This window comes from Grampus griseus (genome assembly GCF_964374135.1).
Source record: "Grampus griseus genome assembly, chromosome: 15".
NCBI classification, from domain to species: Eukaryota; Metazoa; Chordata; class Mammalia; order Artiodactyla; family Delphinidae; genus Grampus; species Grampus griseus.
The window spans coordinates 2,321,838-2,348,000 of record NC_139009.1 but is presented as its reverse complement, the minus strand read 5'-3'; positions in this window follow the sequence as shown (position 1 = coordinate 2,348,000).

Below are 26,163 nucleotides of genomic sequence, written 5' to 3'. Positions count from 1 at the left end.
CCTATTCTGAACCCTATGACCCCAAATAGTTTGTTCTCTAGCAGGGGTTCCAGGCTTCACGACATTTTTCCCAAATAATAATAATAATCTTAATCTATTATTCCTTTTCATAAACTAAAATCTCACACAAAACCCAGAGCACTCTGGTAAGTCCCCACCTCTTAGGGAGGGTGGGATTCCATACATGCTCACTAGCTAAGAAAAATCTCTTGGCTTTATTTTTAGAGCCTGTGCTTCACCCACACACACAAACACACACAATTTTGTTTATTTTCAAAAATAACTTTAAATCAAAATATTTAAAATAATTTTTTTCAGTGCACATGCTGGGATGTGTGATTTGACATTGAGTCTTAGTTTAATGTGGACTCTGAGTCCTGGCATTGCATGTGGGTATCTTTTGGGAACTGTTATTCTGCACATCACAGGATCTTATGTATCTTTCCCCTCCGTTTAATGCAAACACTTTTGAAGACTACCTGCCATATCACCATCATTCTGGACAGTGGCAGGAATATAGAGAGACATGGACATGACCCCCATTGTGAGTGAGGAGCTCGCGAGTGTGCAGTGGAGACTGAAGCACACACTAGTTTAAGAGTCAGTGAAAGAAAAAAATTGGGAATGTGTGACAAACTGTTACTGGTGGTCAGGGAAATTGCGACAAGGGTGTGCTAACCAGCTGGTTCTTGACAGATAAGAATTTGGGAAGACGGGAGAACAGAGAGAAGGGTGTCCAAGCTGACGACATGAGGTTTCAAAAGGACTCAAGGAAGATGAAGCAGACTGTTGTTTCTGGGACATAGGGTGTAGGGAAAATACGGTGGGAGAAGAGGCTGGGAAAGGAGCCAGTCAGACCTTGGAAGAATCTGAAAACTAAAGCAGGACAACCTACCTTTATTCATCCAATCCAACTTCCTTTCTACAAAAAGTGATTCAGGATGGCTACATGAAAGACAGCTAGACATCTTCTGATAATAATATGAGTCTTCTTTTAGGGATCTTCTGGGTTTCATGAAAATTACTAGGGAGCATCAGAGGCAAAATAGTTTGAGAATAAGCAATATTCTCACATTAAGAATAAGGAAGTAATAATCAGACTGAATTCTAAGTCTTAATCATAGGCCAAAACTATGCTGAGTTGAAAACATCCAACCAAGAGGCAAATTCAAAGACTAATGTTTAATAGTTAAGGCTTCTTTTAGTAAATGCTACTCCAAGGAGACCAGACTAAGCATATTTGATCTAATCAAAATGACATTTCAATATCAAGAAGAACTTGTAAACATTTCATCCAATCTAAATGACTTTCGGTAAAGAAGAAGTGTGACTGCTGTTATTTGCTTCATCTTCTCTAAATAAAAGGAGATTATTGAATACATCCATTGGGAGACCAACAGAGCTGGAGACCAGAATATACATCCTATTCCGAAGAACAGAGAGAGGAAAACCACTAATCATTTTTGAACATTTTTCAGGCACTTTCCAAATGCTATTTTATTTATCCTTCTACAAAAATCCTGGAGGAGATTAGTATTCCTGTTTTAAAAATGAAGAGATTGAGGGTCAGAGTAGTCTGTCCAGGGTAACATTAGGGTGCACGGAGGAGGCCTGAGACTGTTCTGGCACCAGACTTTATGTTCTGCCACCATATCACCTCCCTGGAAAAATAAGAGTCAGTGCCAGAGCACAGAGGCTGAATAGTAGCCATAATCATCATCATCTATGGTGCTGCGTTCTGGTGTGACACTAAGTTACAAGCACTGAGACAAGGCAGATCAGTACTCACCCTCCACAGGAAAAAGGATCCATGGACAGGTAGTCACCAGAGCCCACTGACACCATCAGGACTAGCCAGTGTCATCCATCCATCTATCTACCCATCCATCCATGCATGCATACATCCATTCAATTATCCATCCACCTACCCATCCATCCACCCATCCACCCATCCACCCAACCATCAATCCATCCACCCACCTATCCACCCTTGTACTCATCCAACCATCCATCCATCCACCCACCCACCCATTCATCCATTTATCCACCTCTCCATTCATGCACACATACATCCATTCAACTATCCATTCATCCAACCAACTATCCATCCATTCACCCATCCTTCTAACCACCCATCAATTCATCCATCCACTCACCCATCCATCCATCCTTCCACCATCCATGCAACCATCCACTCAACCATCGATCCATACATCTACCATCCTCCCCTCCAGCCACCCATTCAGCCATACATCCATATATCCAAAGTGAGCTTTATACAAGTGAAGCAAACAAAACAGACTTTCTCAGAAGAATAGTGCTAGAAGGGAGCTCAGAGATTACTTTTCCCAACCCCCTAATGTTTAGACTAAAGATCTGAAGTCCAGAAACACTCAATGATTCTCCAAATATTGCACAGCTGCTGAGTAAGAGTTTGGACTAAACCTCAGCTGCAAGCTACTCCAGCAGATGGCCCAGTAGACCTCCCAGGAGGGAGGAGATTGGGTCAGACTAACATCGCAATCATAATGATCTTTGGTATTTTTAAGATAATGATTGGCCAATACTTAGTACTCTTCCTTTCATTTGAAATAAGCAACATCAAACCAAAATAAACCCTCACAAAGTGTTCAAGATTCTTTTAAATAATGTATGATTGTATGATCTCATTGATGTAAAATTATAATATGTATGTAAAGAAATGTATAAAAGGTAGTCACTGAAATATTAATAAGGGTAATCTCACTTGGTGGGATAGTTACTTTCTTCTCTCAGTTTCAGTATTGTTAGAACTGTCCCACATTATTTATATAATATTTTTAAGCACAATAAATTTAAAGCAAAAAATAAGCATTGTTGCATAATTTAAATCTTGTACAAATGAATTCCCTAAGGGTCTAATTGCACATCACAAGAATGCCTATAATGGCTGTGTGAAAATGGACTGATAATCAGTGAAAACGCACTGATTTAAACCCAAAGACTACAAAGAATGCAGAAGCTCCCTCTAACAAGGGGCTGGATGATCTTGAAAAACAGACCAGAGGTTTTGGTACCCAGTTCTCTTGTTATGGTCTGATTGAGGGCACAGATGATTGACTCCAAGACAAGAAATATTTATGGTTCAAGGGTTGCTAAACAACTACCTGGGAACAGGCTTCCACACACTTAAAAATAATTGGGCACAGAGGAAACTACAAGACAGCTCGTCTGTGCCACCTGGAAAACAGCACTCATTTGTACAACCAGCAACAAAAACAGCCCCTTATTTTACCTTATAAGAACTGTAACAAAGCTTATCTCTTTGGCTTTTACCATATCCTCATAGGTGGTTTGAAGCAGATATAATTATGCCAGTTTTACAGATAAGAAAAACTGAGACTCAAAAAGATAAAAATATAGGGATTTCAAAGCCTCTAAAGGAATTAGAAGGAGCGTAGGGGCTTCCAGATAGGGAGTCAGAAGGAAGATGGGAGCTGGGCTTAGTCAAGGCTTGCCTTTGAGGACTACAAAGAGGAGGGAGCACATGGAAACTAAAGTCCATGGTTGTTAATCCAGGCAAGCCGTGTGGCTGACAGAGCACTGGTGCTCTGGCCAGGTGTCAGGCCTGTGCCTCTGAGGTGGGATAGCCAATTCAGGACATTGGTCCACCAGAGACCTCCCAGCTCCACATAATATCAAACGGCAAAAGCTCTCCCAGAGATCTCCATCTCAATGCTAAGACCCAGCTCCACTCAACGACCAGCAAGCTACAGTGCTGGACACCCTATGCCAAACAACTAGCAAGACAGAAAGACAACCCCACCCATTAGCAGAGAGGCTGCCTAAAATCATAATAAGGTCATAGGCACCCCAAAACACACCACCGGATGTGGACGTGCCCACCAGAAAGACAAGATCCAGCCTCATCCACTAGAACACAGACACCAGTCCCCTCCAGCAGGAAGCCTACACAACCCACTGAACCAACCTTAGCCACTTGGGGCAGACACCAAAAACAACGGGAAATATGAACCTGCAGCCTGAGAAAAGGAGACCCCAAACACAATTAAGTTAAGCAAAATGAGAAGACAGAGAAATATGCAGCAGATGAAGGGGTAAGGTAAAAACCCACCAGGACAAACAAATGAAGAGGAAATAGGCAGTCTACCTGAAAAAGAATTCAGAGTAATGATAGTAAAGATGATCCAAAATCTTGGAAATAGAATGGATAAAATACAAGAAACGTTTAAAACGACCTAGAAGAATTTAAGAGCAAACAAACGATGATGAACAACACAATAAATGAAATTTAAAATCCTCTAGAAGGAGTCAATAGCAGAATAAATGAGGCAGAAGAACAGATAAGCGACCTGGAAGATAAAATAGTGGAAATAACTACTGCAGAGCAGAATAAAGAAAAAAGAATGAAAAGAATTGAGGACCATATCAGAGACATCTGGGACAATATTAAATGCACCAACATTCAAATTGTAAGGGTCCCAGAAGAAGAAGAGAAAAAGAAAGGGACTGAGAAAATATTTGAAGAGATTGTAGTTGAAAACTTCCCTAATATGGGAAAGGAAATAGTCAATCAAGTCCAGGAAGCACAGAGAGTCCCATACAGGATAAATCCAAGGAGAAACATGCCAAGACACATATTAATCAAACTATCAAAAATTAAATACAAAGAAAAAATATTAAAAGCAGCAAGGGAAAAACAACAAATAACATACAAGGGGATTGCCATAAGGTTAACAGCTGATCTTTCAGAAGAAACTCTGCAAGCCAGAAAGGAGTGACAGGATATATTTAAACTGATGAAAGGGAACAACCTACAACCAAGATTACACTATCCAGCAAGGATCTCATTCAGATTCGACAGAGAAATTAAAACCTTTACGGACAAGCGAAAGCTAAAGGAATTCAGCACTACAAAACCAGGTTTACAACAAATGCTAAAGGAACTTCTCTAGGCAGGAAACACAGGAGGAGAAAAAGACCTACAATAACGAACCCAAAACAATTAAGAAAATGGTAATAGGAACATACATATTGATAATTACCTTAAATGTAAATGGATTAAATGCTCTAACCAATAGACTGGCTGAATGGATACAAAAACAAGACCTATATATATGCTGTCTACAAGAGACCCACTTCAGACCTAGGGACACATACAGACTGAAAGTGAGGGGTGGAAAAAGGTATTCCCTGCAAATGGAAATCAAAAGAAAGCTGTTATAGTATTAGACAAAACAGACTTTAAAATAAAGATTATTACAAGAGACAAAGAAGGACACTACATAATGATCAAGGGATCAATCCAAGAAGAAGATATAACAATTGTAAATATTTCTGCATCCAACATAGGAGCACCTCAATACATAAGGCAAATGCTAACAGCCGTTAAAGGGGAAATCGACAGTAACACAATCATAGTAGGGGACTTTAACACTCCACTCTCACCAATGGACAGATCATCCAAAATGAAAATAAATAAGGAAACACAAGCTTTAAATGATACATTAAACAAGATGGACTTAATTGATATTTATAGGACATTCCTTCCAAAAACAACAGGATACACTTTCTTCTCAAGTGCTCATGAACATTCTCCAGGATAGATCATATCTTGGGTCACAAATCAAGCCTCGATAAATTTAAGAAAATTGAAATTGTATCAAGTATCTTTTCTGACCACAACACTATGAGACTAGATATCAATTACAGGAAAAAGTGTGTAAAAAATACAAACACATAGAGGCTAAACAATACACTACTAAATAACCAAGAGATCACTGAAGTAATCAAAGAGGAAATCGAAAAATACTTAGAAACAAATGACAATTAAAACACAATGACCCATAACCTATGGGATGCAGCAAAAGCAGTTCTACACAAGAAGTTTATAGCAATACAATCCTACCTCAAGAAACAAGAAACAACTCAAATAAACAACCTAACCTTACACCTAAAGCAATTAGAGAAAGAACAAAAAAAAAAAAAAACAAAGTTAGCAGAAGGAAAGAAATCATAAAGATCAGATCAGAAATAGATGAAAAAGAAATGAAGGAAACAATAGCAAAGATCAATAAAACTAAAAGCTGATTCTTTGAGAAGATAAACAAAATTGATAAACCATTAGCCAGACTCATCAAGAAAAAAGGGAAAAGACTCAAATCAACATATTTAGAAATGAAAAAGGAGAAGTAACAACTGACACTGCAGAAATACAATGGATCATGAGAGATTACTACAAGCAAATATATGCCAATAAAATGCACAACCACAAAGAAATGGAAAAATTCTTAGAAAAGCACAGCCTTCCAAGACTGAACCAGAAAGGAAGAGAAACTATAAACAGACCAGTCACAAGCACTGAAATTGAGACTGTGATTTAAAATCTTCCAGCAAACAAAAGCCCAGGACCAGATGGCTTCACAGGCGAATTCTACCAAACATTTAGAGAAGAACTAAGACCTATCCTTCTCAAACTCTTCCAAAATATAGCAGAGGGAGGAACACTCCCAAACTCATTCTACGAGGCCACCATCACCTTCATACCAAAAGCAGACAAAGATGTCACAAAGAAAGAAAACTACAGGCCAATATTACTGATGAACACAGATGCAAAAATCCTCAACAAAATACTAGCAAACAGAATCCAACAGCACATTAAGAGGATCATACACCATGATCAAGTGGGGTTTATCCCAGGAATGCAAGGATTTTTCAATATACACAAATCAATCAATGTGATACACCATATTAACAAATTGAAGGATAAAAACCATATATGATAATCTCAATAGATGCAGAAAAAGCTTTTGACAAAATTCAACACCGATTTATGATAAAAACCCTACAGAAAACAGGCATAGAGGGAAGTTACCTCAACATAATAAAGACCATATATGACAAATCCACAGCCAACATCATTCTCAATGGTGACAAACTGAAACCATTTCCTCTAAGAACAGGAACAAGACAAGGTTGCCCACTTTCACCACTATTATTCAACATAGTTTTGGAATTTTTAGCCACAGCAATCAGTGAAGAAAAAGAAATAAAAGGAATCCAAATCGGAAAAGAAGAAGTAAAGCTGTCACTGTTTGCCGATGACATGACACTATACATAGAGAATCCTAAAGATGCTACCAGGAAACTACTAGAACTAATCAATGAATTTGGTAAAGTAGCAGGATACAAAATTAATGCACAGAAATCTCTTGCATTCCTACACACTAATGATGAAAAATCTGAAAGAGAAATTAAGGAAACACTGCCATTTACCATTGCAACAAAAAGAATAACATAACTAAGAATAAACCTACCTAAGGAAACAAAAGACCTGTATGCAGAAAACTATAAGACACTGATGAAAGAAATTAAAGATGATACAAACAGATGGAGAGATATACCATGTTCTTGGATTGGAAGAATCAACATTGTGAAAATGACTATACTACCCAAAGCAATCTACAGATTCAATGCAATCCCTGTCAAACTACCAATGGCATTTTTCACAGAATTAGAACAAGAAATTTCACAATTTATATGGAAACACAAAAGACCCCGAATAGCCAAAGCAATCTTGAGAAAGAAAAACTGAGCTGGAGGAATCAGGCTCCCTGACTTCAGACTATACCACAAAGCTACAGTAATCAAGACAGTACAGTACTGGCACAAAAACAGAAATATACATCAATGGAACAGGATAGAAAGCCCAGAGATAAACACTCACACATATGGTCACCTTATCTTTGATAAAGGAGGCAAGAATATACGATGGAGAAAAGATAGCCTCTTCAATAAGTGGTGCTGGGAAAATTGGACAGCTACACGTAAAAGAATGAAATTAGAACACTCCCTAATACCATACACAAAAATAAACTCAAAATGGATTAAAGACATAAATGTAAGGCCAGACACTATCAAACTCTTAGAGGAAAACATAGGCAGAGCACTCTATGACATAAATCACAGCAAGATCCTTTTTGACCCACCTCCTAGAGAAATGGAAATAAAAATAAACAAATGGGACCTGATGAAACTTAAAAGCTTTTGCATAGCAAAGGAACCCATAAACAAGATGAAAAGACAACCCTCAGAATGGGAGAAGATATTTGCAAATGAAGCAACTGACAAAGGATTAATCTCCAAAATTTACAAGCAGCTCATGCAGCTTAATATCAAAAAAAAAAAAACAACCCAATACAAAAATGGGCAGAAGACCTAAATAGACATTTCTCCAAAGAAGATACACAGATTGCCAACAAACCCATGAAAGGATGCTCAACATCACTAATCATTAGAGAAATGCAACTCAAAACTACAGTGAGGTATCACCTCACACTGGTCAGAATGTCCATCATCAAAAAACCTACAAACAATAAATGCTGGAGAGGATGTAGAGAAAAGGGAGCCCTCCTGCACTGTTGGTGGGAATGTAAATTGGTACAGCGACTATGGAGAACAGTATAAAGGTTCCTTAAAAAACTAAAAATAGAACTACCATACGACCCAGCAATCCCACTACTGGGCGCATACCCTGAGAAACCATAATTCAAAAAGAGTCATGTACCACAATGTACATTGTAGCTCTATTTACAATAGCCAGGACATGGAAGCAACCTAAGTGTCCATCGACAGATGAATGGATAAAGAAGATGTGGCACATATATACAATGGAGTATTACTCAGCCATAAAAAGAAACGAAATTGAGTTATTTGTAGTGAGGTGGATGGACCTAGAGCCTGTCATACAGAGTGAAGTCAGTCAGAAAGAGAAAAACAAACACTGTATGCTAACACATAAATATGGAATCTAAAAAGAGGGGAAAAAAAGGTGCTGAAGAACCTAGGGGCAGGACAGAAATAAAGACACAGACATAGAGAACGGACTTGAGGACATGGGGAGTGGGAAGGGTAAGCTGGGACTAAGTGAGAGAGTGGCATGGACATATATACACTACCAAATGTAAAATAGATAGCTAGTGGGAAGCAGCCGCATAGCACAGGGAGATCAGCTCGGTGCTTTGTGACCACCTAGAGGGGTGGGATAGGGAGAGTGGGAGGGAGACGCAAGAAGGAGGAGATATGGGGATGTATGTATATGTACAGCTGAATCACTTTGTTATACAGCAGAAACTAACCCAGCATGATAAAGCAGTTATACGCCAATAAAGATGTTAAAAAATAAATAAATAAATATTTTTTTTTAATTTTAAAAGAAGATAAAAGTATACTCAGAGCAATAGTCAGAATCAATACATGAAGGTAAATTGGAGAAGCTATTTTGTGTCAGAAATTTGGTTCAAATCTAGAACTTCTTACCTCAACTCCCATACTTTTTCAAATGCTAATTTCCAAATGTTTCCTTATTTTGCTGTCCCCAAAACATAATCTTTGATCTGGAAAGAAAGTAATAATAGCCAACAGGATGTTTGGTGGCTGCTGACTCTTAAGCCACATCCCAGGACCCTCATTCATCCCCTGGGACCATATTCAACCTCTAGGAAGCATGACCGTGAACCTCTCCAAACAGTGCCTCTGTTTTCCTGACAAGTAGCCTGTTGTCTGGAAGTTGGCAGGAGGCGTCAGCCACCGCCTGCCGTGTGTGCACATTGCTTGAGGGAGAGGTGATCACAGACTTAGCTCTGGGTTCCTGCAACTCTCCCCACTGGGCTGGGCACACACAGCACTCACCTGAATAACCTGGATGAATCATCTGAATAGTGTGCACTGAAGGGCCATTTGCCTCATAACCAATAGGAGGCAAGTGGGAGAGAAGAGACTGAGTGAGATAGAATTTCCTCTCCAAATTCTCAGCTTTCTGCAAACACCCCCAATTGGCTTCTTGGTGCTGAAAACCCATTTATTCCCTGGGGTCTATTCCATTGCCTGGTGGATTGAGGAATTTAGTTTTTATGAGTGTATGTGTGTGTGTGTGTGTGTATAAAATTTTTATTCGTATATAACAATATATTCTATGTCATATATGTATAATTGAAAAAGGAATATATAATATAATTATAAAGATATATATATGATATATACATACAGATTCCTGGGTGCTATATATATATATATATATATTAGTCCATATTTCTGGACAGCTATATATTTTTTTCTGTGCAATATATATCTTTGGATTTTTTAAAAAATAGACTTTATTTTTTAGACCAGTTTTAGGTTCACAGCAAAACTGAGCAGAAGACAAGAGTTCTTATAAACCCCCTGACCTCACACGCACAGCCTCCGTCGTTGTCAGCATCCCCTCCAGATGGTACCTTTGCTACGGGTGATGAATCTATACGATCCCAGCATTACCACCCGAAGTCCATAGTTTACTTCAGGGCTCACTCTTAGTGTTGTACATTCTATGGGTTTGGGCAAATTTATAATGACAGACATGTATCCGCCACAATAGTATCTTACAGAATGTTTTCAGTGCCCTGGAAATTCTCTGTACTCTGCCTATTCATCTTGTCCCCCTGCCTAACAATCACATATATTAAGAGCTATTCAGTTAGTGATATGGTTTGGAAGTCACTGGTTTGGTGAAGTCTCTGCAGTATATGTGAAGAGCTACACAGCATACTACAACTATCCGATGTACCCCTAAGCACCAGGAAATTTAGAAACTGAGGTTTTACAAAGTTGGAATCCATGTAATATCAGGAATTGAATGTAGAAATAATTTTCTTTGAAGAAACTTATCAGGAAGCCCTTGATATTTGGATGTGCCTTCTATATTTTTACAATTTCTCTAAACTCCATGTGGAAATAAGTTCCATCCTGCACGTTGGTGCTAGCTGGTTTCCACTGCTGCCTGGAGAGCCGCACAGACAGGACTCTGAGGCTGTGAGCTCATTCGGTGGGTAGCGGGAGGGCCAAGACTGTGCTTCACCAACAGTGTTTATCACAGCATTGGATGGGGGTGTCGGTGATGGGGGCACAAGTGTGAGACCTTCAGCCAACAGCACGAGGATGTAAGGGAAAACTTACATCCTTCTTCTCGTGCTGATGACTACTGACCTTAAAATTAAGGCCGACTTGCACACCCCTGTTCATTGCAATATTGTGTTATACACAATAGCCAAAAGGTGGAAACAAACCTCTTGGTTTGTTTCATCAACAGATGAAGAGATGAACGAAGTCTGGTCTGTGCATACCCTGGAGTGTTATTCAGTCATAAGAAGGAGTGAAGTTCTGATGGACCTTGCAAACATGATGCTAAGTCAGACAAGCCGACACAAAAGGACACATATTGTGTGATTCCACAAATGTGAAATACCTAGTATAGGCAGATTCATAGAGACAGGAAACAGATTATAAGTTCCCAGGTGGGCAGGCAGAAGGTAAAGTGGAGGTGTTGTTTAATGGGGGCAGAGTTTTTGTTTGGGGGGATGAAAATGTTTTGAAAAGAGGTATCAGTGATGGCGGCACAACACTGTGAATGGGATTAATGCTACTTAAAAATAGTTAAAATGGCAAATATTATATTAATTTTACCTAGTGTTTAAAAATTAATACTATGATATACTGAAAGCATTGAATTGAACACATTACAGGGTGAATTGTGAGGTATGTGCATTCATCTCATTGCATCTCTAAGCAGACCAGCTGCTAAGAAGAAAAGGAAGGCTGATTCTTGGGGATCAGCATGAAATATGGGCATTAACCCTTTGCCTAGTGTTCTGGGTTTGGGGTATAAAAATACCATATTTGCTTGAAAGGTAATGAGCATGTCCCTACAAGATGCAATTACCAGTTTGCAAATATAATTATACGTCACACTTGCTTTTGGAGCTGGTGAGCATCTCACAGGAGAGGTGAGTGCTCCATGCAGCCCCTATGCGGATGCTTCCTCCCACTTGTAAGAACGTTCCACAGGCCCTAGAGGTGCTCACCAAGCATCATGCTGATCCTGAGAGAAACTGTTACTAGTAAGGAGTAACAGCTACTAGTAACAATTACTCTAAGAGTAAGTGTTGCTAGTGATTATGTGAGTCATCCATCGATTCATTAGAAGAAAACATTTTTCAGAAATTCTTTCCCAGATAATCCAGGTAGAGTCACCTGGGGTAGTGAATATCCCTGAATAAGTTGGGACGTCATTGTCTAAATATTAGTAAGATTCGTACTGGATCATTGCAGGCTCCCTCATCCTCAGAGTTCAAGCAAAGAAAGAAAATACGAAGAAAAGCACAGAAATCAAAGTATGAGGAAAATAAATTTGAAAGTGCTGAGACAGCCTAAGGAAGTTAGAGAGTCCCAGACTGAAAGTTCTTCCTACAAGAAAGCAGAGTAGAGGCTGAACTCCCAGAGGACCTGATTCCGTGGCTAGCTTAGCTCTCTGATTTGATTACTTCCAAGCTTTCACAAAGTCTTAGTGGTCGTGACCTTGGGATGCCAGGTAGTTTCATTTTCTGTAACCTGAAAGAGCAGCCTCTTGGCATGGACAGATGCTCACTCCGCAGCAGGACCATCTGTGGGCACAAGACTGAAAGTGAATGAAGCAGCTTGCACAGACCCATGATCCCTGGCCCTCTGCTCATCGGGTTCCAGATGTGCGCCGGCATCATCAACCACGGGGATAATGATCTGCACGTGCAAGTAATCGAAGCCTGTGAGACAGCAAATCGATGGAGGCCCCTTCAGCCATGGGACACCTAGCATGGGATCACTATCTGCTAATTTTTGCAAACTGACCTTTCTCTCTTGGTTGTGAAGTCATAGCAAGTCGTTCTTCTAGAACCAGGTTTCGCAGTGGGTTTCACGAATATGATGGTGACAAACTGACAGAGTCCCTGCCACACGACAGAACGTTATCTAGCTGATTTCAGTGAGCCCTGTGGCTGACTCCAGAGGTTTAGCACTCACGTTGCATGGTGGGGAGGGGAGGTTGGTGAGACGAGGGGACTGAGGAACAGAAGTGCCAAGAGGCAAGGAGACCTCACCTCAGGAAGGCATTAGGGCCGCATCTGCTCCCAGTAGCTCCCGCTCTGAAAGGCCAGCGTTGAATGGGCTTGATTCCAGGAGTCCAGGAGGGGGCAGGAGTCCTAAAAAAAACTAAGGCCGTTCCTAGAAGTTCCCCTGAAGTGGTCTCGCTGCCAGCAGAGCTGCCCAGGGCAGAGGTCCAGCCCCACAGGGGCCCCCGCAGTACCCGCACCCCTCTCCCCACCTCCCTCCTTTCCTCCCCTCCCACCTTCCCTCCCTTCCCTGTACGTCTGAGCACCCAACATACATCTGATGCTCAGCAATGAACAAAACAAAGTCCTCGCCTTGTGACACTTACGTTTTAGTTGGAGAGACACTTATAAGTAAATAAATAAATAGCAGATGCATAATATAACCTTATGGAGAGATGTGTGCAGTGAAGCCAAGCAAAAGAGGCATAAAGAGGTGGAGAAGGTCTGGGAGGAGGTGGTCCAAGTGATAGGCGTGGAGTCTGGCTGAGGATGCAGAGAGCTGGGATGCCTGATGAGGATGAAGGAAGCGCCCTTACTCCATGCCTCCCCTGTCTCCGGGTCCCCCTGCAGCCAGGAGAAGTGCTCCTGTGGAAAAGGAACCTCTCTGTGTGTATAACTACACAAGAGAGGACTCTTTTCCAAGCCAAGGTGAGAGGAGCATGTCGCCTACGGATGGTTTACCCAGCATCAGGCCCAGAGTAGACAACAAATGTTTGCTTAGTTAATTAGTGAAAAGTGTCCTTTGGAATCAATGAGATAGGATATTTGAAACCCCAGAAAATCTGATGCCTAAGGTTGACATCACAGATAACATGTTTCTCACAGTCCAGAACAAAGTCCCTTCCTGTGACTGACAGATGAAAGGGTGAATTCCTGGCTGGCAATCTTCTGAGCAATGCTTCTGCCGGTGAAATTGTGTGGTCCTTCTTGTCCCAATCTTTGCAGGTCGGGTAGGTGCAGATGGTTTCCCCCAAGAAGTACTTGAGGGCAAGCAAGGCTGGTGTGTCTCCGGCATCAGCCCCAGGTCTCGGCAACCAGGACGGGTCTTCACTCCTGCTTACCACACTTACCTCCCTACCTGCCTGAAGTCTCCTGACTCCTGACCATTTAGCCGTAAACAGCCTGTGCTTTACATGTGAATCCCTAGTGCCTGCCTGTGTTTTGATGTTGGTGATTTTATTCACCATTGTTTATTAACCAGACACCAGGCAAATCAGCAAAGGTGCACGCCTGAGCAGTGGGTCCAGGTTCTTGACCTCACAGAGCTTAGAATCTAAGTGGGAGTTCCCAGCCCTGGATGCATTTTTAAATCACCTGGAGAGCACTTCTTAAAAGACATCCTGAACTACTCTACATAAAATAGATAAGCAACACGGATCTATGGTACAGCACAGAAAATTATACCCAATATCTTGTAATAACCTATAATGGGATATAATCTGCAAAAAAAACCCCTGAATCACTATGCTGTACACCTGAAACGAACACAATATTGTAAATCAACTACTTCAATAAAAAATACATCCAGCACCACCCCATTGCAATGAAATCAGCTTTCCTATGGTTGCAACCTAGGCACTGGTATTTTTGAAAACACTTTGAGATATTTGAATGTACAACCAAGGTGACCTAAAGACTTTCCTTAGGGTGTACAGGCATGGATACATTTGAGGAACTCCATTCTCAAACCCTCAACTTCTGAACATGGGTTTTCTTAATATGTATCGACTTGAGATCAAGCCCGTGGCTCTGTTTTCCATCAGACCTTTCACAATACTCTTATCCCACCTATGGAAGAAAAGCATGACTCTCTCCCACTGAGATGGAAAACCTTCCAGGGGTCAGACAGAGGGCAGTCCTAAATATCGATGTAAGGCCCAGGAAAGTGAATGGTTCTAATCATCAGGTAAGGAATCCTACCTCAAGTCAGATGTTTTCCAAGTCTTTGTTTTCATCAAAATTAAAGGAGGATTTGATTGACGTTAGTCGAAACATCGTTATAATATATCTTTCATAATACATCAATTAGTAATTTTTTGCCTTCTTACTGAAAAGGAGTTCACAGAGGGGAATAGCATTACTGTGAAAAAAAACTCCTATTTTCATCAATTTATTTCTGAGAACAACATTTATCACTATTCACATTTATAATAAGAGTAAATAAGAATAGAATTGATGGTGAGTCTTCTTGTCTTCTAGCAATAAGTTATATTACATATGAATACATGAACTAAAGTGGGAAAAATAAAACACACCCATCAGTTAATAGAAGCATTTCCTATACTTGACTTTTTATATTTAATAAGTGACTAAATTAATATATTTAGATATTTTAGCAATTTTGCACTAATAATTGTTATGATGATAATTTCGGAAAAAAATTTAATACTTTCAGGCTTAGAGTCAAAGGAAATTTTTTTAAATCAGTCCATATACATATATTTGTCGTAAGGAAATAGGAGAGCATGATCAATAAAACACTTTGGTTCTTTAAAGTATTACATTAAGGGGGAAAATAGAATGGAATTATGAGTGCAAGGAGGAAAAAATATGCAATATTTCTAATTAAAGAAGAGAACTGTTCATGTGATTTTTAAATCAGCTGGTTGTATCAAATCTCTATGTATTCAGAGTCCATTAAGGAAAAGTATTATATAATAGTTATATTTTCAAATGTTGATATTTACAGACCCTGGAAACTAATTCCTGTGTAAATATTTTGAATTATGATGAATGAAAGATTTTAGATTTCAACCTAAAAATGTATAGATGCACAATTTTTCTAAATTATTTTTGAGTGTACATGGACAAAAATACATGAAGCCCCTGGGTCAAGACTCTTAACTATCAACCACCGTCTAATGTGAACACAACTGATATTTCCAAGTTCTAAACTATCAATTCTTTGCCTGGTACTTTTACTTAACTTTCATATAAGGTGAATGCAGCATGATTAGCCATCTTTTGAAAAAGAGTGACTTATCTGAAATCACAGGAACCCAGTGAGAAGGCAAGTATTAGAACCATGAAATTCTGATGCCCCGTCTTCCCAAAGCCCAGGGGGCTGAGTTATTTCTGCCAGAGAATAAGAAATAAAGGTCAACAAAGCCCAATCAAGGATCCACCTTTTCTATGAGGTGGTTTCATTCACCTTCTAAATATGAGATCCATTTCCTTTCTGCTGAGCCAGTTAACCAGAAAATTGTCCTAATAAGGACTGAACAGAAGCAGACTTCAAATATCATAAAACGGAATCAGAGACAATGTTTAAAAATTCTTGTAAACCTGATTATATGGCTCCCAGAGAGGGTAATAAGAGGAAAAGAATCACAGAGAAAATAGAAATGACAGCAGAAAGCTTAGGGAAAAAAGTAGATACAGAGCATAGTACCAAAAAGTTAGGTTTTAATCATCTAGCAAAAGCACTTATTTGGAGTACCACACTCATAAGCACTGCAGACTACCAGGGGACCACTCTACCTGCTTGTGTACAAATGTGTACAAGTGAGCAGCAAAAGGTAAACGGAGCTTCATGTCCACAGGCAGGAAAACCAATCGGAAATGTTACAGAGTCCTGTTTATTTACCCTGGTGAGTGTTAATTATTTGTTTGCATTCACAAATACGCTTGCATTTCAGCATTTGTCATCATAAGGATTATTCATAGTCAATATGTTCATAGACTTCCGCTTATAAACAAAGTAATCGTGTTTAAACTAAGAAATATTTTCCTAATCCAGTTGCCCTGGAACGTTGGGACAGAAGGCAAGGTGCCAAGGAAACCAAGCAGGTGACAGGAGGGAGAAGCTGAGTGGAGGTGAATCCCCACGGAGGGAGAGAGTTAGGGTTTGAAGAGACAGCAAGGAAGTAACCTGATGTGCTGATATGAAAGACTATTTGTAGGTGTCAGCTATGGGCTGAGTACTTGCGTCCTCGCCCCCCCAGAATTTGTAGGTTGAAAGCGTTACCCCCGATGTGATGGTACTAGGAGGTGGGGTCTTTGGGAGGTGATTAGGTCATGAAGGAGGAGCCCCAATGATGGAATTGGTGCCCTTGTAAAAGAGGAAGAGACACAAGATCTCTCTCTCTCTCTGTCTGTCTCTCTGTCTCTCTCTCTCTCCACGATGTAAGGACACAACAAGAAGGCTGCCATCAGCAAACCAAGAAGAGAGACCGGTCTCTGCCCCTGACACTGCATATACTGGCACCTTCATCTTGGACTTCAGACTCCAGAACTGTGAGGAATAAATCTCTGTTGTTTAAGCCACCTGGTCTGTGGTATTTGTTATATCAGACTGAACAGACTAAGACAGTGCCCAAGGCCACAAATTTAAACAGAAAAGGAATATGAGAGCATTGAGATGATTCAAACAGATAGGATTATATATGGGTGTCTTTTACTTTTTTCGTTGTTTGTTGGTTGGCTTTTGTTTAAATCCCTACCTGTTCCATAGAAGCTATTAGAAATAGCTTAAGAAATACAAAATGATGAGATTCTATTTGGCAAAAAATCTGCTAACTGCACATATTTTTCCATAGTCAGTTTAGAGGGAAAAAATGATGTACTAAAATGTATGCTTGGGACGCTTCACAATTACTAAAATGGAGCAGTTCTGAACTTCCCCAGTAACCAATGAATAAAAACACATTTACGTTTTAGATGATGTTCATCAAGTTAGAAGGTCACACAGAAGTTGCAAGTAGACTTCAGGGGAAGGAAAACTCTAAGGAATCAAAGGCAGCACTGAATAACGATAAAGCAAAATGTTCTCCAAAAGACATAACAATCCCAAAGAAATGGGCACAAAACAAGACAGCATGAAAATATGCAAGGTAAAAACTGATAGAACAAGGAAACGAGACAAATCCACAAGTCTAGTTGGAGATTTCAACCCCACTTGTTCAGTGATTGGTCTACCAACGCCACAGAAAATCAGTACATTTAGAGCTGACGTAAACAACACCACCAATCACCTTGAAGCAACTGACATGTATAAAATCCTCTGTTCAAAACAGAACACACATTCTTCTCAAGCTCAGTTTGGAATATTCACCAAGACAGGCCACGTTGTGAGCTGTAGAATACACATTAACAAACAGAAATCACACAAAATATGTTCAGAGATCACAATGGACTTAAGTTAGAAATCCGTAACAGAGAGATAGCCGGAAAATCCTCACATATTTGGAAATTAAACAACACACTTCTAAATACACACAGGTCAGAAAAGAAGTCTCAAGAGAAATCTTAAAGCATTTTGAACTAAACAAAACCGATTATATAAATTATCAAAACTTCTGTAATGCAGTAAATCAGGGGTTAGAGGAAATTTTATAGCATTAAGCACATATATTAGGAAAAAAGAAAGTTCAAAATCAATAACCTAAGATTCTACCTTAGGAAACTAGAGGAAGAAGAGCAGTTTAAGCAGAGAAAAAAGAAGTCATAAAAATTGGAGCATAAATCAATGAAATATGAAACAGGAAAAATAGTCAACAAAATCAAAAGCTGGTTCCTTGAAAAGATCAATAAAATCGATAAAACTCTAGTCAGGGACTTTCCTGATGGCGCAGTAGGTAAGAATCCTCCTGCCAATGCAGGAGACATGGGTTCAATCCCTGGTCCGGGAAGATCCCACGTGCTGCAGAGCAACTAAGCCCGTGCACAACCACAACTACTGAGCCTGTGCTCTAGAGCCCGTGAGCCACAACTACTGAGCCCACATGCTGCAATTACTAAAGCCCACTCGCCTAAAGCCTGTGCTCTGCAGCAAGAGAAGCCACCACAAGGAGAAGCCCATGCACCACAACAAAGAGTAGCCCCTGCTCTCCACAACTAAAGAAAGCCCACGTGCAGCAATGAAGACCCAACACAGCCAAAAATAAATAAAAAATCTTAAAAAAAAGAAAAAACTCTAGTCAGACTAACAAAAAAAGTGAGAGAAGACATAAATTACCAATACCAGAAATGAAAAAGGGGCCATCACTACAGATTCTATGGACATTAAAAGAATAACAGAGAAATACTATGAGCAACTCTACACCCCCAAATTTGTGAACTTAGGTGAAATAGACCAATTAATTGATAGTTACAAGCTGTCCTTAACTCCACAAAGGTGAAACAGATCATCTGGATAGGTCTATTATCTACTAAATAAATTCACTGGTAAATTCTACCAACTATTTAAGGAAGAAATTGTACCAAGTCTCCACAATATCTTCCAGAAAACAGAAGCAGAGGGAAACATTCATAACCCCGTCCATGAGGCTGGCACTACCCAAATACCAAAACCTGATAAAGATGTTACAAGAAAGGAAAATTACAGACCAAGATCCTTATGAAGAAAGATGAAAAAGCCTCCATAAAATACCAGCAAGTCAAATCCAATAAAGTATAAAAAGAATTATGCACTGAGACCAATGACTTTGCTCGAGGTATGCAAGGCTGGATCAACTTTTGAAAGTAAATCATTGGAACACACCATAGCAACTGGCTAAAAAAGAAAAATCATGTGACCATATATCAACTCATGTAGAAAAAGCACTTGACAAAAATCCAACCACCATTCAGCTTCTTGACAAAATTACTGGGGAATTTTCTTAACTTGTTAAAACATCTACAGAAAAAAAATACACTTAGCATCATGTTTAATGGTGAGAAACTGGACACTTTCCCCTTAAGTTTAGGAGCAAAGCAAGGATATTCCCTCTCACCACTCCTATTTAACATCATGCTGGAAGTCCTAACTAGTGCAAAAAGACAGTAAAAGGAAATAAAGAAATAAGAAATGAAGGAAAATAAAAATAAACTATGACCAAATCAGCTTATCCCAGGAATACAACATTCCTCTACCATTTAAAAAGCTATTAATGTAATTAATGAGATTAATAGATTCATAACGAAATAAATGACAAACGCTAATGATTAGCCAATAGATGTGATGAAATAATTCAATAAAGTTCGATAGCCATTCAAGATAAATATTCTTAGCAAACAAGGAATAAACTAATAGAGGATGTTAAAAACAATTGCTTGGAAGAAAAGCCAACAAGAAAAGAAGAAAAAACTGAAAAGATAAAAGATGGAAAAGGAAGAACATTGCTCATAGAAAGGCTAAAAGAATAAATAGTTAATTTATTAGGATTTAGGGGAGTTTAGCAAGTTTGCTGGACAAGAAATCAATATGTAAATGTCGGCGACATTTTTGTAACCAGCAATAAATGTTAGAAAATATAAACCTATAATTCTCCACAGCAACAATAACAAAAACACCTAAAGAAGAAAATCTAGCAAAAGATGTATAAGTTCTTTATGGAGAATATTAAATGGCATTGAAAGACATTGGTCATCTTTTCTGTGGTCTTCTTGTGACCACTGAGAATTATATCTTTTTTGAAATGATATATTGTAACACATAAAACACCTAATAACTAGAGGAGAATGCCCACGTTCATGGATAGGAAAGCTTGACACTATAACACACACTCCACATGTTACTGACACCACTCCCACCAACAGGTGAGTGTACATTCCCTTCCCTTGAATCTAAGAGGCATCCTGTGATGGGCCCCACCACAGAGAATGGTGGAAATGATGCTTTTGTGGCTTCCAAGGCTAGATGGTGAAAGGATGCAGCTTCAGCCTGGATCTCTTGGGACACATGCTTTGGAGCCCTGAGCCAACATATAGACGGTCCAGCTACCCCGATGGTGGGGAGACCATGTGGAAAGATTATGGAGAGGGAAGTGCTCGGGAGCCCCACCTGGGGCAGCGCTCAGCAGTTTGCATCTGCCCAGCCCTGGTGCCCAACGTGAGTTCTGAGCCCTGGAGCTGCCACCAAGGAAAGGGGAGATGAGCCACCCCCACCAGACCCCACGCAGACCGACGATCGGTGGGTACAATAAAGACTTGCAGCCACTAAGCTTTGGGGTGGTTTGTAACACAACCATCATAACAAGAAGGACATTCTCAGCCCTTTGCTTTCATCAGCTTGGCACATTCTGGGGGAAAAAAAAAAAAAACAACCTTGCAGAACATTTAATAGAATTGCTTTGAATTGGGAATAAATGTGGACATCTTTCCAATGCTGAGTCTTTCCATCACAATGTACACCACGCCAAATCCTTTTCTCTGTATCTATTGAAGTGATATATGCTTTCCTCCCACTTAGTCATTGAAATGTGCTGAGTTACATATATTTTTTCTTAATGATAAATGTCTTTGCATTCCTATGATAACCCCACTTTGTCAGAATGTACTTTTATATACACTTTTGGAATTGGTTTGCTAATATTTTACTTAAGAAAGTTCAGTCTATGTTCATAAGAGATTAGTATACAATTTTTTTTGATAGGACATCAAGGTAATATTGAGCACATAAAATGAACCGGCACTTTTGTCTTCTTATTCTGCTCTCACAATTGGAATGCGTATCCCTTGAACGTTTGCTGCAACCTTCAGAGAATTGTCCTTAGGCTTAGTATTTGGGGCAGGTGGTTTGTTTCAGGATACATTTAAACTACTGCTACAATACCTTTAATGTTAAAAGTATATTTAAATTGCCTATTTGTTCTTGTCTCAGTTCAGGTAAATTTTATGTTTTCTAAGAAGTAAACTAAAACATTTTATCTTTTTCCATTCTTGAATAATAGTTTACCTTTGTATAAAGCTCTAAGTTGATCATTATTTTCTCTTAGCACTTTGAAGAGACTTTCTTTGTCGTATCTTCCGTTGTTTCAGTTGACACTCTGCTGTCCTCCTAACTGTAGCTTTTATGTAGGTGACCGGTCTTTTCTGTCTTCTAAAATTCTCTTTGTCTTTGGTGTTCTGCTGTTTCATTATCAATGTTTCCACATGCAGATTTATGGGCTGCTTTGGGCTTGTTGGAAATCATTGAATCTGAGTTGTCATGGTTCTTTTTATACTGTACGCTCGTCAACATTCCTTCCATTTGTCTCTGTTTTGAATTTCATCGTGTGTGTGTGTGACCCTTCCGTGGTCCCTCAGTGCCGCATCCGCTCTTGTAGCTTCCACCCTTCCTTTGCTCTACAATGTGCTCTGCAATTTCCTCAGCTTCACACTTCAGGTCACGGATTCATTGTTTCATTTCACTGAAATCAACCTGATCAGTTTTTTTGTTTTACTAAGCTTATGTTTTATTTCTAAAAGTTGTGTGGTTTATTTTGCATATCTGCTATGCTAGCTTCAAAATGTTTTTTCACTTACTATGTTTCACTGCGTTTTTGAAGCTCCCTTTGACTTTTTTATTTTAATCATCTTGAGGAGCAGACCCTCCTTGACCCTGGTCGTGCTGACGTGTTTTGTAATTGTGGATTGTGAGCCTGTTGTACGTGGCTTCACCTTGATACGCTGTGCACCCGGATCGAGGTGTGTCTCCAGATGGTTTATGCTTCCTTCTGCCAGGCATGTCACCAGCCTGGCCAGCCTGTATTCCTTTTCATGTTCATTTCTCAGTCCAGATTCCCACTTCATGGAGAGAATAAATTCAAAGCTCAAACCTACATAAAGCCCATGGTTACAAAATCTCCACAGAAATTTTGTTTTCATCCCTCCTCAAACCTAGATCAAGAAAAACAATGTTCCTTTATTTTCTAGTCTTCAATTTAACATTTTTTCAAACATCCAGAAAAGCTGGAAGAATAGTGTAATGATTGCACATCTACCCACGACTAGGATTGCAGGCGGTCCTCCCTATTGTCAGATCTATGACCTTCTTTTTATCCCCCCGAATATCACAGGACCCAGCACATTCGGAAGCACCCCAAGGGTTTTTTGAATGGAACTGAGTAAATAAAATCACACCCCTATTTTATCACGATCAAATCCACATGTACGTACTCTTTTTTGCAATTAAAATTTTGCAGTTTGCTTTCAGTCCTTAGTTCCAAATTAAAGAAGTGATTTTGAAGAAACAACCCCTCGTGTTTGTCTGTACCAGACAGCCTACTCCATCATCGTTTGTGGTGTCTCTGCGTGAGCAGGAACCAGGGGCATCAGGTCCGGTAATGTTACGCCAGATAAGTTTTCCTGTGGCGACATGGGCTGTTGATATTTCTAAAGGGAAAACGCATCTCTGCTTTCCCAAACTGCCATCTCTGCAGCCCTTGTTGACCGTGTATCCTGATATACACACGAGCACCCATCACCAACTGTGATGGACGTCACAGTGTCAAAAGCCTCAGAGCCGTGGATACATTTGACATCCGAGCCGCACATGCTGCAAGTTTGATCCTCAAAGCCCCAAATCAAGTCCCAGGCTCGGGCACTGTCCCAGGCAGTGCTGCCCAGCTCCAGCAGATGGCACTCATCCTGGCACACAGGGCTGCCTCTTACCAGCCAGCGTCAACCCGCGATCCCAGGTGTAAACTGGACGGATTTTCTTTACGTCTGCCAGGGCTGGCAATTCCAAATAAGCAGGTTCTTGAAAGCAATGGCTTTCCTTTAAAAAGTTGTTTGGGATCTTTATTTTTTGGTTCCCCTCCCGATGTCACTCACACACGCACACACACGTCTCACGCCTGCCGGTCACGAATGCCCTCACTCAACTCACCCCTCTGGTCCTCCTTCCCTTCTTGCGCTTCCCCCTCTTCCCTGACCCCCTCACCCACTGTCCTCGAGGCTGTGGTGGGACTTGCTGCTCCGGGTCCCTGGATGAAGGACTGAGGGGGGCTGATGGGGGAGCGCCCGCTGATGTGCACTCACCCGTGTGCCCCCGCAGGCCTGCGCACCCTCGGTGGGTCTGTGCACGCGACTGGCCGAAACACAGGTGGGACAAGTGTGGGTGGGAGGACGTCACGCTGAGCGCCACACGGAGCCCCATCCAGTGCGGGGATGATGTCGCTGTGACCACAGGCTGGAGGGGCACCTGCTTTTGCCCTGAATCCCTCTGGCTTCTTCCAGGTTTGGGATCATGTCCAGAATAAGCTCTCGAAAAATTGTTATCCCCGTGGGTGAATAATTCGTTGGGTAAAATGCCAACGTGGATTCAATATTCTACCAGTAAGTGTGACTTGTTTGCTCCACCTCTGCCTGTGTGGGCACCAGAATGAGGAATGTGAAGGGGAGACGGGAACTGGCGTTTGTCAGACAAGGGCCTCATGCCCTTCCCCATCCTGGGCTCTGGCTTTGATGCAGACTGGACCACAGGGGAGCAGCATCCCGTGGTGGTGGGGGCGGGGGGCGTCCATCCTGCTCCACAGACAATGCAGCAAAGCTTGGAGAGGCTGAGACGCTGACCCAGAGCTGGTGGGAGGTGACGGAGCTGGGATGCAAGTCCAGACCCACAGCTCTGGCTCCTCCAGTGACTCCGTCCTCTGGGCCAGATTCCAGACCTGGATTCTGGTCCTGATCTCCCATGGACCCAACGTGTCACTTCATTTTTCTCAGAGCCTCGGTTTGCTCATCTGCAAAAGGGAAAGATAAACACCACGCCCCAGTGAGACTGTCGTCAGATTTAAATGAGCCCACCTCGTATGTAGGTACAAGATGAGCTGGGGCCGCACACAGGGAGGACCCGGCAGATGTGACAGAAGTGCCCGCCGGCGCTTTCCTGGCCACACCTGGGAGGAACGCAGTGTGGTGCAGGGAAGTTAAGGAAGCAGGTGGTGGACACAGAAGGGAGGAGCTACGACTTGGAGGCTGGAGAGTGGCAATTTGTGTAGGTGTCGGCCTCCGAAATCACTGCCCACCACAGCAACTCTAAGCAAGCGTGTCCTGTGACATCTAATGGTCCCCGGAGTGGCCGCGAGGTGGCATCACACGGTGAGGTGGCCGGAACTGCTCCTGCCTCGTCCCTGCAAGAGCTGGGCTGCTGAGGGCAGAACTGAGTCCCCCACGTCCGGGCCAGAGTCTCTGCAAAGCTGCTGCAGCAGAGATGGTCAGATGCTTGGAAGAGTAAAGCCTGTCTGCATTCTGGCTTGTCAATCAGCAGAAATGCCTCTGTTTCCATGCCCATCAATACAGTTTCCAACCATGAACAGGCCATGTGCACGTGTAAATAGCATCCAACCTGAGTCTCTCCATCTCTCTGTCCAAGACCGCAGGCTCTGGCCCTGTCCTCACCACCACCAGGGCTGCGCCTGCCACGTGGCTGCCCCGAGAAAACATTTATGAAGGAAGAAGAGCATCTTCTTTTGAGCACTCACACCCTATGTCCTCTGGTTGTCATTTGATTTATGCAGACAAAGACAGGTTTGCCCTTTGCTTTTGCGTATCTGACAAGGACTAAAGACAATCCAAACATCGTACCGGCGATCCACCCACGAGCTCATTTCACTGGGCTTGAACAGAAAAAGCTACCCCTCACCCTACACACAATTCTGAATTCCCAGCTGTGGAGTTCGAAATAATTTGACGACGTGGAAACTTGAAAGGTGATATTTCCTTTAGATCAAGAACATGCTGGTAGGTTGAAGACAGAGAGGAAATGCACAAACTGTTCCATAACATTTTGTAATATTTTTCTTATTTTTTTCTATTTGTTTCTTTCCAATGGTTCTAAGATATATTAGGCTGCTTATTGGTCATGATGTACTTATATAAAGAGCTTTCATATCTTGTGGAGCTCAGCCTGGCTCCAACAGAAATCTATTCATCGTGACTAAGTAAGTAAGAGAGATGTTTTTGCTAGGGAGTACTCGCTACATTGCATTAGTTTTATTTGGAGGAAAGAAAAAAGGCATTTTCATGTCTGAATTGCCATACATTTCTTTTGCTCAGAAAACAGATTGACTGATTGACCTAGGAAATGTTCACGGAAGCTCAAGGGATTAAAGCAAGAAACAGCTATATGTGTCTGCTATGAAAAAATAAATGAAACAAAGCCATGACTTTGGTTACTTTGGATTTAACAAAATTTCTTTTTTGGAAATTTTGTTTTCCTTCAGAATGAAGACTGAATAAATACAATTTACGTTGGGGATCAGGAGACTTGCCAGACACGCACCTGTGGGCAACGCAAGGGACCTTTCTGAGCCTCGCTCTCCCCTTCTGAATAACACCTCCCCGCGTTACCTCATCGCTATGAAGACAGAAGACAAAACACGGAGGAGGAAGAGTTCATTCAGTGGCTGTTGTTGTTTTCTTGGCATCTTCATTACTACCATGATGATGAGGATTAAACACTCAAACAATTAAGACATGAAGAAGGAAAAGCACACTGAGCTCAACTCCTGGACCAGCAGGT